We start from the raw sequence: 12,211 nt of genomic DNA, 5'->3' as shown, positions 1-12,211 counted from the left end.
GTGGACCAAAGAGTTCCGGGTTCGATTCTGGTCAAGGGCATGTACCTCAGTTGTGATTGGGTCCCCGGCCCTGGTCGGAGTGGTGTAGGAGGCAACCAATCATGTGTCTCTCTCACATCGATGTTTCTCTCTCTCTCTCTTCCTCCTACTCTGAAGTAAATGGAAAAATATCCTCAGGTGAGCATTAAAAAAAAAAGGCAATGCCTTTTATCAATTGACCAAGGGAATAAAAGCTGCTTTGGAGGCTTAAAATATATTGCAAGGCATATATCTATATATCTTAACCTTATATAGCTCTTTAGGAGAATCAAAATTATTCAGAAAAAGAAGAATAAAGGCATGAAAAGCCATATACGATTCTGTGCTAAATACTGTAGGACAAACCATAAACACCATAAGAAAGAAAAAGGAGATATCAGGATGATGTGGGATGGCATGGGCCAGTTTTTATTAGAGAGAAGGCTTCTAAGAGTAGGAAGGCAGAACGATGATAGATTTTATAAAGGAAGAAAAACATTTTAAAAAAAACATGAAGTGGGCATATTAACAAAGAAAGGGGAAATATTACTTTAATCAGCCAGCCACACATACCTAATTAATTTTAAGGAGTAGTAAGAGATAAAATTGGATGAATATGATGAGATAAAATGCCTTCAGCACAAAGCAAAGGTGTAAAGACTAGCAGACAATATTGTGGACTGCTGAACAGAGCAAAGTTTTAGGAAATTAATTTGGCAAGATGCATCAGAGAGTGAAATGACACTTTCCTCTCCTCTCACCTCTGTCAGACTCCTTATCAACACCCTTCTAACTCCACTCTACCTATTCAACTCTACTTCCAACACAGACATACCGCTTCATCTGTCAAGGTGGATTCTACATTATGTTGCTCCCTCTTTTATATGCTGTTTGTGCCCCAATTTCTGTGGTTTTTAAATTCTACTTGTTCTTCAAGGTTTAGCACAGGCACTACCACCCTTAGAAAGACTGCAGTTATTCTAACCTTATGGTTCTCAACAAGTATAGCACTAACACCAATACCCCTCTCCCTCACATCCCAAAAGGGGGTGCTGAAAGTTGGGCGTGAAACTGTAGTAGTTGCTATCGGCATCGAGTGGGCAGGGGCCAGAGATGGTAAACATCTTGCAATGCCTGGTACAGACCCACACAACAAAGAATTGCCACTGCAGTAGTTCATAATAATTTTGCCATCATTGTCATCATTAAAATAAGTATTTATCAAACATTTATATGTAAAAGGTACCACAAAAAATAGAAAAATGAGTAACAGATTTTTAATTTTTAAATCTTTATTGCTGAAAGCATTACAGATGCCCCCCCCTTTTCCCCCATTGAGCCCCTCTTGACCACCTCCTCCTCACTGCCACCCCCTCCTGCTTTACCCAAACAACAAACAAAATTTTTAAAGAGGTTTTAAACTTACACTCTGGCAGAGAAAAGGATAATTAAATGAACATTACAAATGAAGACTACATTTTGATAAATATAATTTTATATCAACATAATTTCAACTGGATTCAATTTATCAGTGTGAGAGAATTTATCAAGAGATTCTACTTACAATGTGCTAGCTCTAATAGCTAGAAGTGATTTTAATTGTTCTGCTGTTTGGTTGACTGTTGAAGCCTGAACTTTAGAGTGGAACTTCATTAAAGGCCACTGAGATGCCAGACATTTTTCAATATAATACAGAGAAGAAATCTAAAAACTTAAGGAGATGTGAATGTTAAAATATTAAACCATGCTCCCACTCCCAGGGCCCAAAGACCCTTTCCACCATGATACTGATATGCATTAAACATGACCTCTTTAATGTAGTAGCTGTTCTGAATAGTCTAGAGATGCAGGTGGGAGATTAGCTATTGAAACAGGCTCCCTAATTTTAAAGGGAGCTCGATCAGGATGTCAGGTTGACAAAGCCCAAGTAGCAGCATTCAATCACTGCTGTCATGATCATGGGTTCAGTTTTTTATATGTAAACTTTTGTATATATATAAACTCCAAACTTTTGTATCAGTGAACTTATATTGCATGCTCTTTTAACTGAGACCTTTATTTTGCCAATGCTCTTCCACTCATTCTCCCTGGTAATCAATGTTGACAGGCTGGTGTAAAGCCTGTCATGTTTCTTCATGTTTATAAAATTATATACACACTTGTATATTCATATATAGGAGTTTTGTTACTGTTTTATAAAAGAGACATCATATTGTATATATCTTTTTGGCATTTTGCTTTTCTCAATTATATATATACACACACAAATGAACTAATGATCTTTTTAACAGCTGCATAATATTTCATAAATGCAAATACAATTTATAAAATGTCTTTGCTAATGGGCATCTGAGTTGATTTCAGGTTTCTGTTTTATGTTATTAAAATAATGTTGAACCCTGGCCACTTTGGCTCAGCGGCTGGAGCATCGGCCTGCGGACCAGAGTCTGGGTTTGGTTCCTGCTAGGGGCAGATACCAAAAAAAAAAAAAAAAAAAAAGTAATGTTGAAATAAAAATATGTGTGAGGATTTTATGTCTATGGAATTTATCCCCAGGAATGAAATTGCTGGGTTAAAAGTATGTGTCTTTTATATTTAAATACATAGTTTACTTCCCTAAAACTCACATTTCCAAAACTAAAGTGAGTTTACCCTTCTAATCTATTTTCTTAGGCCCAACAGACAACAAGTATTATAATTATTTTAACTCTAGATGACTCCTGGACTTGAGAATATTTTCATAGGCTTATTGGCCATCTGGGCTTCCAGTTTTCTGAACTATGTATTTATACTGTAATTATTTTTCTCTTGGGCTGTTTTTTTCCTTATCACTATCTAGAAACCCTTTCTTTCTTTCTTTCTATCCTCACCCGAAGACACTTTTGCATTTATCTTCAGATAGAGTGGGAGGGAGAGAGGGAAGAAGAGAGATAGAGAGAAACATAGATGTGAGAAAGACACATCGAGTGGTTGCCACCCACATGACCCCAACCAGGGCCGGGGACAAATTGCAAACGAAGTACATGCCCTTAGTGGGAACCAAACCTGGGACTCTCTGGTCCGCGGGCCGATGCTCTAACTGCTGAGCCAAACCGGCCAGGGCTAGGAACTCTTTCTACATTACAGATATTGACTCTATCTGTCTTGTTCTGCAAATAATTTATATTCATCTGTAACAAGCTAAGAGATTTACCTTTGTTAGCTACATGGTATATTAAAAAATCAATAGTCAAAAACTCTGATATACAATGAAAATTAGTTTCTTGGTAACAGCCACTAATATAGAGATTCTATTTCTTTGTGTACCCTAAAAACACTGTAATACATACTTATATAAGATCAAGGTGAAAAAACTAAGTGTGGTAAATTTTAACCTTCAAACTAAATTGTGTCTCCTTGCTATATCAGCATACAGCATCCCAAGCTACTTGCTCAGATAACTCAATAATCTCACTGAAATTACTATTTAATGTCTGCCTTCTCCCCTAGACTAGAAACTCCATGAAGGTTACAGAAAGAACTATGTCTTTCAAGGCACTCAGAATACAAGAACTGACATTCAAAGGAGTACGGTTCAGACTGACAAATCTCAGAAGGGGGACCAGGGAGGAGGGATGAGATAAACCAAAGAACTTATATGCATGTATGTGTAACCAATGGACATAGACAACAATGCTGGGGGTGGGGTGGGATGGCGAGGAGGGTGTCTGGGGGGGGGAGGGGGAAGGAGAAACACCTGTAACAAAAATAAATTAATTAATAAAAGAGAATTTCAACCAGATAACCTCTGACTTCATTTCCAGTTTTAAATATCAGTTAATTTACATTTAAATGGTAAAATAACTTTTGTATATGTTATTTAAAATATCTCTATAATAAAATATACCACCTTTAAAAAAAATGACAATACAGCATGGTAAAGATATACAGGTGCATGAATAGGATGCTAAGTAGCTACAGAGATCAAAGATATATTTCTAGTCAAGCTGGAACTCTGAGTATAGTAAAAAGCCCTCATGTCAGATGAAACCTATAAATGGTTCATTAAATGAAAAAGTCAGTACAGGTAACCCCCAGTTTTTGAAAGTTCACTTCACGTCACTTTTGTTTTTATGAATGATCTTCATTAGAACCTATTTTTGCTAACTGAACGATCCAAAGAGGATTTTCATATTTACAAAGAAAGGCAAAAAGCGAAAATAGCATTCAGCATTTGTTTGGCTGCAAGCCGTTACAGAGGCAGTGGCACCCCCAGCAGTGAGAGTGGCACTACCAAGCTCTTTCCCTGGGGAACTACATACACTTAGCATCCCAGTATCTAGCTGTCAGGGCTGTGAACTGCATCTGCGAGCATCTGTGGCTTATCTCATTTTATTCTGTGAATTCCTGCTTTCACAATATGTTAGTGTTATTTTAGGTTTTATGTGTTACTTGGTATGATTTGGTAAGTTATTTTTTGGGGTCTGAAAACACCAACAATTTTTTCCATGCAGATGAGGGGTAATTACTTCTTTCCCTTATGCCAGTGATTTTCAACCTTTTTCATCTCATGGCACACATAAACTAATTACTAAAATGCTGCAGCACACCAAAAAATATATTTTTTGCCAATCTGACAAAAATATGTATAATTTTGATTCATTTACATTGGTTGGCTATTGTTGTGTTGGTTGTTGTCATTTTTAAATTTGATAATCTAAGGAAAAAGAGGTCAGTGCCTCTATCTAGAATAATCAGGTATTGCATGTTTAAAAATTCTTGCAGTACACTGGTTGAAAATTGCTGCCTTATGCCATTTCAGCTTAGAAAGGTTTCATAGGCTTGGCTGGTGTGGCTCAGTGGTTGAGCATCAACCCATACACCAAGAGGTCACTGGTTCGATTCCCGGTGAGGGCACATGCCCAGGTTGTGGGCCAAATCCCCAGTAGGGGACATGCAGGAGGCAGCCAATTGATGTTCTCCCTCACTGATGTTTCTCTCTCTCTCTCCTTCTCTCTCTAAAATCAATAAAGAAAAAAATTTAAAAAAAGAGAAAGGTTTCATAGGGTACACTCTATTTTTGGATAGCGGGCGAAACCTGTAATTGTAAAAATTATATTTACATATCATTAAAGATTTTATTTTAATTTAAACACATAAGTACACATTTATTCACTAATTTTTTCATATAGGGTTAATACTGTATGTATATTTGATATGGGCCTCCTACTGAGTTTGGGTCCTTTTTCTTGTATAAGCGATGCCCTCAATGATCCATCATCTATGATTTTCACCTGTGGTTTTTATAAATGGAGAAAGGACTTAAAAGCACTTCTGGAAGAATATGAATACAGAATCCATTAGACCAGTCGTCTGTCCACTATGAGATAAAACGCTGTGCCAGATGTAAATTAACACACTGCTTACCTCAAGGAGAAAGTCTTACCATGAAAAAAAAGTCAGCTGAACTAAACAGTGTGCTTAGTGATGTAGCTAATTTACATTCTGGTGTGAGCTCCTTATTTCCTTGAGACCCACTAATTCTCTAAACACCAGTTGGCTAGTCTATGGACACTTTGACAGGCGCTGCTTTAGACTTCGATGATTCTCCACCCCCTCTCTTATGGTTATCCAATTCAACAGCAAATTTATTAACAACTCATTTATTTTGAGATGTCCCAAAGCATTCAACTTAATTTCCAAAGAAAGAATTCTTTCTTTATACTCATTAATTTGCATGTTTACTAATGTTTTATAATTATTATAACAAGCATAACTGTTACAAACAGGTTTCTGAATAAACACAACTAACTTTTGGTAAATACCTGCGGGTCTACTATGGAGCAGCCTACTCAGCCATGAGTGTTCAGCTGGCCCTTGGGATCAGTAAGTACGTTTTACAGAAGAAAGTGGAGCACTAGGTTAGAGCTATAAGTCTATTCAGAAGTAGTCGATGGAGGGTGCTTCTGCTATTATTTTCCCACATTATCACTTATTAATGGTAGCCTAAGAAATATAGCAGAACAAACCCAATCCCTAAATCACCTATCACCTCACTATATAATTTGAGCAAACCATTTTATTTTCTTGATCTTTAGTTTACTCTTCAGTAAAATTAGATTAAGTAACATGGGCAAGTATTGAGTAAAGATCTGGATTTGTAATAGAAGCTACTATTTCCTAAGTGACTAAATGTGCAAGATAACATGTGAAATACTTCACATTGAGGCATTTATAGTTGTCACAAAAACTCTGGCAAACGGGGTCATTCCCCTGCCCCCTTACAAATAAGGACACCGAAGTGAAGTCAGGTTACGTATATCTAGTGAGTAGCAGGATTCATTTTGAGTCAGATAAAGACCATATGCTTTCAAGTACACCACACTGCTTCTTGCTTCAAAGTATTCTCATTTGTACCTCACAACCACCTTGTAAGTAGGTAGGGTAGGTATTTATCCCCATTCTCCAAATGAGAAAGCACATTCAGAGGACAGCTGACTTGTATGAGGTTAGATTATCTAGGATAGAGTAGTAGAGCAGACTTAAATTCTTTACCAATAAGATCTGACCAAACTTAAAGCAAATGAGGCAGTAAAAAAGGAAGAAAACAGAGTAATTAAAGAACAGATCACTCCTAATATAACAAATAATATTAAATTCATCACAATTAAATGTCAAAATGGCATTTATTCACTAAGTACACGTGCCCCATAGATTTTTTCCCCACGTGGCTCCCTTCCAATTTATGTCTCCATTTCTTTGGGGCAAAGTGCTGACCCACATTAACATTAAAAGAACCTTTTAATCCCTCAACTGCCTATCAATACTAATACCTGGTTGTAGAGCAAGCAGCATTTTAAAAAATCAGCTAACTTGGGTGTCAGTGGGGGGAAAAGAAGAAACATCTGTAACAAAAATAAATTTAAAAAGAAAAAAATCAGCTAAATTAATATTGTATGGCCTTTTTAGTCCCCAACTCATCTTTAAAAGTTATCACAGTTGATACTATAAAGACCACAGCATGATTATAAAAAAAAATATTTATTTTTTAAAATAGCTCTTTGGCCCTGGCCGGTTTGGCTCAGCGGTTAGAGCGTCGGCCTGCGGTCCTGAGAGACCCGGGTTCGGTTCCCGCTAAGGGCACGTACCTCGGTTGCAGTTTGTCCCCGGCCCTGGTCGATTGTGCGGATGGCAGCCACTCGATGTGTTCCTTTCACATTGATGTTTCTCTCTCTCTCTCTGTTCCTCTCTCTCCCTCCCACTCTACCTGGAAAAAAAAAAAATAGCTCTTTAGCCAGAAGACAAGTAAAAAAGAAAGATTTCCTTGCCACCCATGCCTTAGATTTTGTAAACTTAAGTACACATTTGCTGTGGCACAAGGATGAGAGCTGTTATACCATAAAAATGATGGCAAACCACTGCTAAATTTCCTCTTTGGCATGTGCTGAGACACCTAACTGTCTTATGTGCCATAAAAATAATAGTATGGATAACCATAATTTTGTCTTTTACTGACCTGAACCAAATCCAGCATGTGTTTGTCTTCTGTGTAGCTTTATGGTGATGAAGGGAAAAAAGTAATCAATCAGTACTCTCTAAACACAAATATAATCAAGCAAAATGCCTGGGTTCTCTGCATCCATAATAAACCGATCACAGATCAACTTGATTCTGCTGCAGGACCAATCATATTTTATAAATTGTCTATTTATATTAGACAGAACAGTGTATATTGGGTAAGGAAAGGGTAGTAAAGGGCAATGTAAACAATAGGAGAAAAATGTGAAGCACTCTGTTTCTCAGCTGCTCATAATTAGAAATAGTTAATCACTACAAATGTTAATTAAACCAGTTAACCATTAAAGAAACTCCCTGGCTTGCCCTAAAACTGGACCTAAAAACAAACCAAAAATATCCACTGAAAGACTGTTCTATCCTTTAACTCCAGAAAAAGGCAAAATGAGGTATGCTAGTAAGTCAAATGGAGATTAGTGGAGTCCAGAATATCTTACTGTTTTTTTTTTTATCCTCACCCGAGGACATTTTTCCATTTTTTGTTCAGGTAGAGTGGGAGGGAGAGAGAGGAACAGAGAGAGAGAGAGAAACATCGATGTGAAGGGACACATCGAGTGGTTGCCACCCACACAACTGACCAGGGCCGGGGACAAACTGCAATCGAGGTACGTGCCCTTAGCGGGAACCGAACCCGGGTCTCTCAGGACCGCAGGCCGATGCTCTAACCACTGAGCCAAACCGGCCAGGGCAGAATATCTTACTGTTAACCCATGGTTCTTAGGAGGCAGTTCAGGAATAGTCCCCCCAAACTCCCAATCTACAGCGGGGAGGGACAGCAATAAATTAGAAGGACAAGCTGATTCAAGCCTGTACAAAGGACCACCCTGAATCTGTCCAGCAATTCTAAACTCCTGTAGAGAACAGAATTGAGTAGTCCTTCTTTCTACTTATAGAAGAAATACCTCCCCAAAGAAAGGCAAATATTAAGTAGATATGAGTCAACCAGCCTCATCTCATCCTCTCTCATCCATTCTCCACACTACAGTCAATACAACCTTCCAAAGTGCAATTCTTGACCACATCACTCTTACTTAAAACTTATATATTTTTATTCTCAATCAACTAAGAGATAAATAAAAGTCAAGATCTTTGGTATGGAATTCAGTGTTTTTAATAATCTAGTAGTCCTTGTCTACCTTTCCAGCCTTACCTTCCTCTCAAGCCCTCTTCCTATTTCACTTTTTCCACATGTTATGTCAAAGGAAGCAAAATGTATATTACTGAATACTTCCCAAATGGTATGGAAGATAATATGGATAATACACGTATGAGTGGAGTTCAAATCTTTTCATTTTCTGCATTTAACCTTCAATTAGTTAATTCTCTTAGCTCTGATGAAAATAGGCATGACACCTATGTTAGTAGGTAACATTGATTATAGTAGAAATGATCAGTAAATTTAGATCTGGACTCAGAGGAACTATAAATAAACTATAAATGCCAGCCAGGAAGCCATAGCTTTGACTTCCCTGAGTATGATGGGTCTTGTAACTGGCATATCTCTTTCAGAAACCCTGGAAGATAAGTCTATGGAGTTGCATGAGAGATATTGTCTTCTGTGGGACATGAGGTTTTGTTTGTTTGTTTTGTTGTTATTGTTTTGATCCTCACCAGAGGACATTTTTCCATTTTTTGTTCAGACAGAGTGGGAGGGAGAGGGAGAAACATCGACGTGAAAGGGACACATCAAGTGGCTGCTACCTGCACGACCCAACCAGGGCCGGGGACAAACTGCAACCGAGGTATGTGCCCTTAGCAGTAACTGAACCTGGGTCTCTCTGGACCTCAGGCCGACGCTCTAACCGCTGAGCCAAACAGGCCAGGGTTGCTGTTGTTTTTTTAAAGAATAGTTTATTGATTTTTTAAGTTTATTATTATTTTTTTAGTGTTGAAAGTCTTACTGATGTCACCCCTTTTCCCCCATTGACTCCCTCCTTCCCGCTTCCACTCCTCTCCTGCTTTTCCCAGCCTAGTGTCCATGTGGATTGGTTGTGCATATATGCATATAAATTCTTTGGTTTATCTCTTCTCTCCCCTCCCACCCCCCCTTCCCTCTGAAGTTTGTCAGTCTGTTCCCTACTTCCATGATTCTGGATCTCTTTTGGTCAACAGCTTATTTTGTCCATTATGTTCCACAAATAAGTGAGATGATCATGTGATACTTGTTTTTCTCTGACTGGCTTATTTTGCTTAGCATAATACTCTCTTGGTCCCTCCATGTCATCTCAAAGGGTAAGAAATCTCTCTTTCTTACAGCTGCATAGTACTCCATTGTGTATATGTACACTGCTTTTTTTATCCATTCATCTACCGATGGGCACTTGAGCTGTTTCCAGATCTTAGTTACTGTAAATAGTGCTGCTATGAACATAGGGGTGTATATGTTCTTCCTGACTGGTGTTTCAGGCTTCTTAGGATATATTCCAAGAAGTGGGATCACTGGGTCAAATGGCAGTTCCATTTTTATATTTTGAGGTAACACCATATTGTTTTCCACAGTGGCTGCACCTGTCTGCATTCCCACCAGCAGTGTGCTAGAGTACCTTTTTCTCCACATCCTTGCCAGCATTTGTTTGAAGATTTGCTGATGGCTGCCATTCTAGTAGGTGTGAGGTGATATCTCATAGTCATTTTAATTTGCATCTCTCTGATGATTAGAGATGTTGAACATTTTTTCATATGTCTTCTGACCATTTGTATGTTCTGTTTGGAAAAGTGTCTATTCAGGTCCTCTGCCCATTTTTCATTGGATTCTTTGTTTTTCTTTTGTTGAGTTGTATGACTACTTTAGACATTTTGGATATTAACCCCTTATCTGATGTATCATTGGCAAATATGATCTCCCAGAGAGTGGGTTCTCGTTTCATTTTTATTCTAGTTTCTTTTGCCATGCAGAAGCTTTTAAGTTTGATATAGTCCCACTTACTAATTTTTTCCTGTTTCTCTTGCCCATGGTGACATATCAGTGAAAATTCCACTACATATGATGTCTGAGATTTTTCTCCCTACATTTTTTCTAGGATTCTTATGATTTCACGGGTTACATTTAAGTCTTTTATCCATTTTGAGTTTATTCTTGTGTATGGTGTAAGTTAGTGATCTAATTTCAATTTTTTGCATATTGTATCCAATTTTCCCAGCACCATTTATTGAAGAGACTGTCTTTTCTCCATTGTATGCTCTTGCCTACTTTGTCAAATATTAATTGTGCATACTGACTTGGGTCAATATCTGGGTTCTCTGGTCTGTTCCATTAATCTATATGTCCATTCTTGTGCCAGTACCAGGCTGTTTTGATTACAATGGCTCTGTAAGTACAACTTGATATTTGGTATTGTGATTCCTCCCACTTTGTTCTTCTTTTTCAAAATTGCTCTGGCTATCTGGGGGTATTTTATGATTCCATATAAACTTTTAAGGTATTTGTTCTAGATCTGTGAAATATGCTGTTGGTACTTTAATAGGGATTGCATTGAATCTACAGGTTGTTTTGGGTAGTATGGACATTTTAATGATGTTGATTTTTCCGATTCATGAACATGGTATATGTTTCCACTTTTTTATATCTTCCTCTACTTATTTTTTGATGTCCTGTAGTTTTCTGAGAACAGGTCTTTTACCTCCTTGGTTAAGTTTATTCCTAGGTATTTTGTTGTTACTATGGTAAATGGGATTGTTTTTGTTGTTGTTTTTTCCCTTTTTGAGTGTTCATTATTGGTATATAAGAATGCCACTGATTTCTGGATGTTAATTTCGTATCCTGTTACTTTGCCAAATTCATTTATTAAATCTAGTAGATTTTTGATGGAGTCTTTAGGGTTTTCTATGTACAGTATCATGTCATTGGCAAATAATGAGTTTCACTTTCTCCTTTCCGATATGAATCCCTTTTATTTTTTCTTCTATTCTAATTGCTATGACTAAGACTTCCAGTACTATGTTAAATAAGAGTAGCGAAAGTAGGTATCCCTGTCTTGTTCCTGTTCTTAAGGGAAATGCTTTTAGTTTTTGCCCATTGAGTATGATGTTGGCTGTAGGTTTTTTATATATGGCCTTCATTATATCAAGATATGATCCCTCTATTCCCACATTGCTGAGTGTTTTTATCAGAAATAGATGCTGGATTTTGTCAAATGCTCTTTTAGCATCTATTGACATGATCATATGTTTTTTATCTTTCATTTTGTTTATGTGGTGTATCACATTTATTGATTTGCAAATATTGTACCAGCCTTGCATCCCTGGGATGAATCCCACTTGGTTATGGGAAATAATTTTTTAATATATTGCTGGACCCGATTTGCTAATATTTTGTTAAGGATTTTGGCATCTATGTTCATCAGGGATATTGGTCTGTAGTTTTCTTTCTTTGTAGTGTCTTTTTCTGGTTTTGGAATTAGAATTATGCTGTCCTCATAAAAAAAAAGTTTAGAAGTCTTCCTTCTTCTTGAATTTTTTTGAATAGTTTGTGGAGAATGGGTAATAGTTTTTCTTTGAATGTTGGGTAAAACTCCCCCGTGAAGCCATCCAGGCCTGGGCTTGCTTTGCTGGGAGTTTATTGATTACATCTCCAATTTCCTAAGTTAATCAAGTTTTCTATCTCTTCCCAGTTCAGTTTTGGGAGACTGTGATTTTAGAA

The 12,211-nt window shown here is 37.4% G+C and overlaps 1 protein-coding gene across 2 annotated transcripts in view; it reads right to left on the bottom strand.

The window, feature by feature from the left end:
* Positions 1-12,211, bottom strand: part of KLHL5 (kelch like family member 5) — a 142,523-nt gene that overhangs the window by 62,425 nt on the left and 67,887 nt on the right. The gene's annotated exons all lie outside the window — the stretch shown is intronic.

This window comes from Molossus molossus, unplaced genomic scaffold (assembly GCF_014108415.1).
Source record: "Molossus molossus isolate mMolMol1 unplaced genomic scaffold, mMolMol1.p scaffold_m16_p_1, whole genome shotgun sequence".
Classification (NCBI taxonomy): domain Eukaryota; kingdom Metazoa; phylum Chordata; class Mammalia; order Chiroptera; family Molossidae; genus Molossus; species Molossus molossus.
This window is presented reverse-complemented; position numbering and strand designations above follow the sequence as displayed.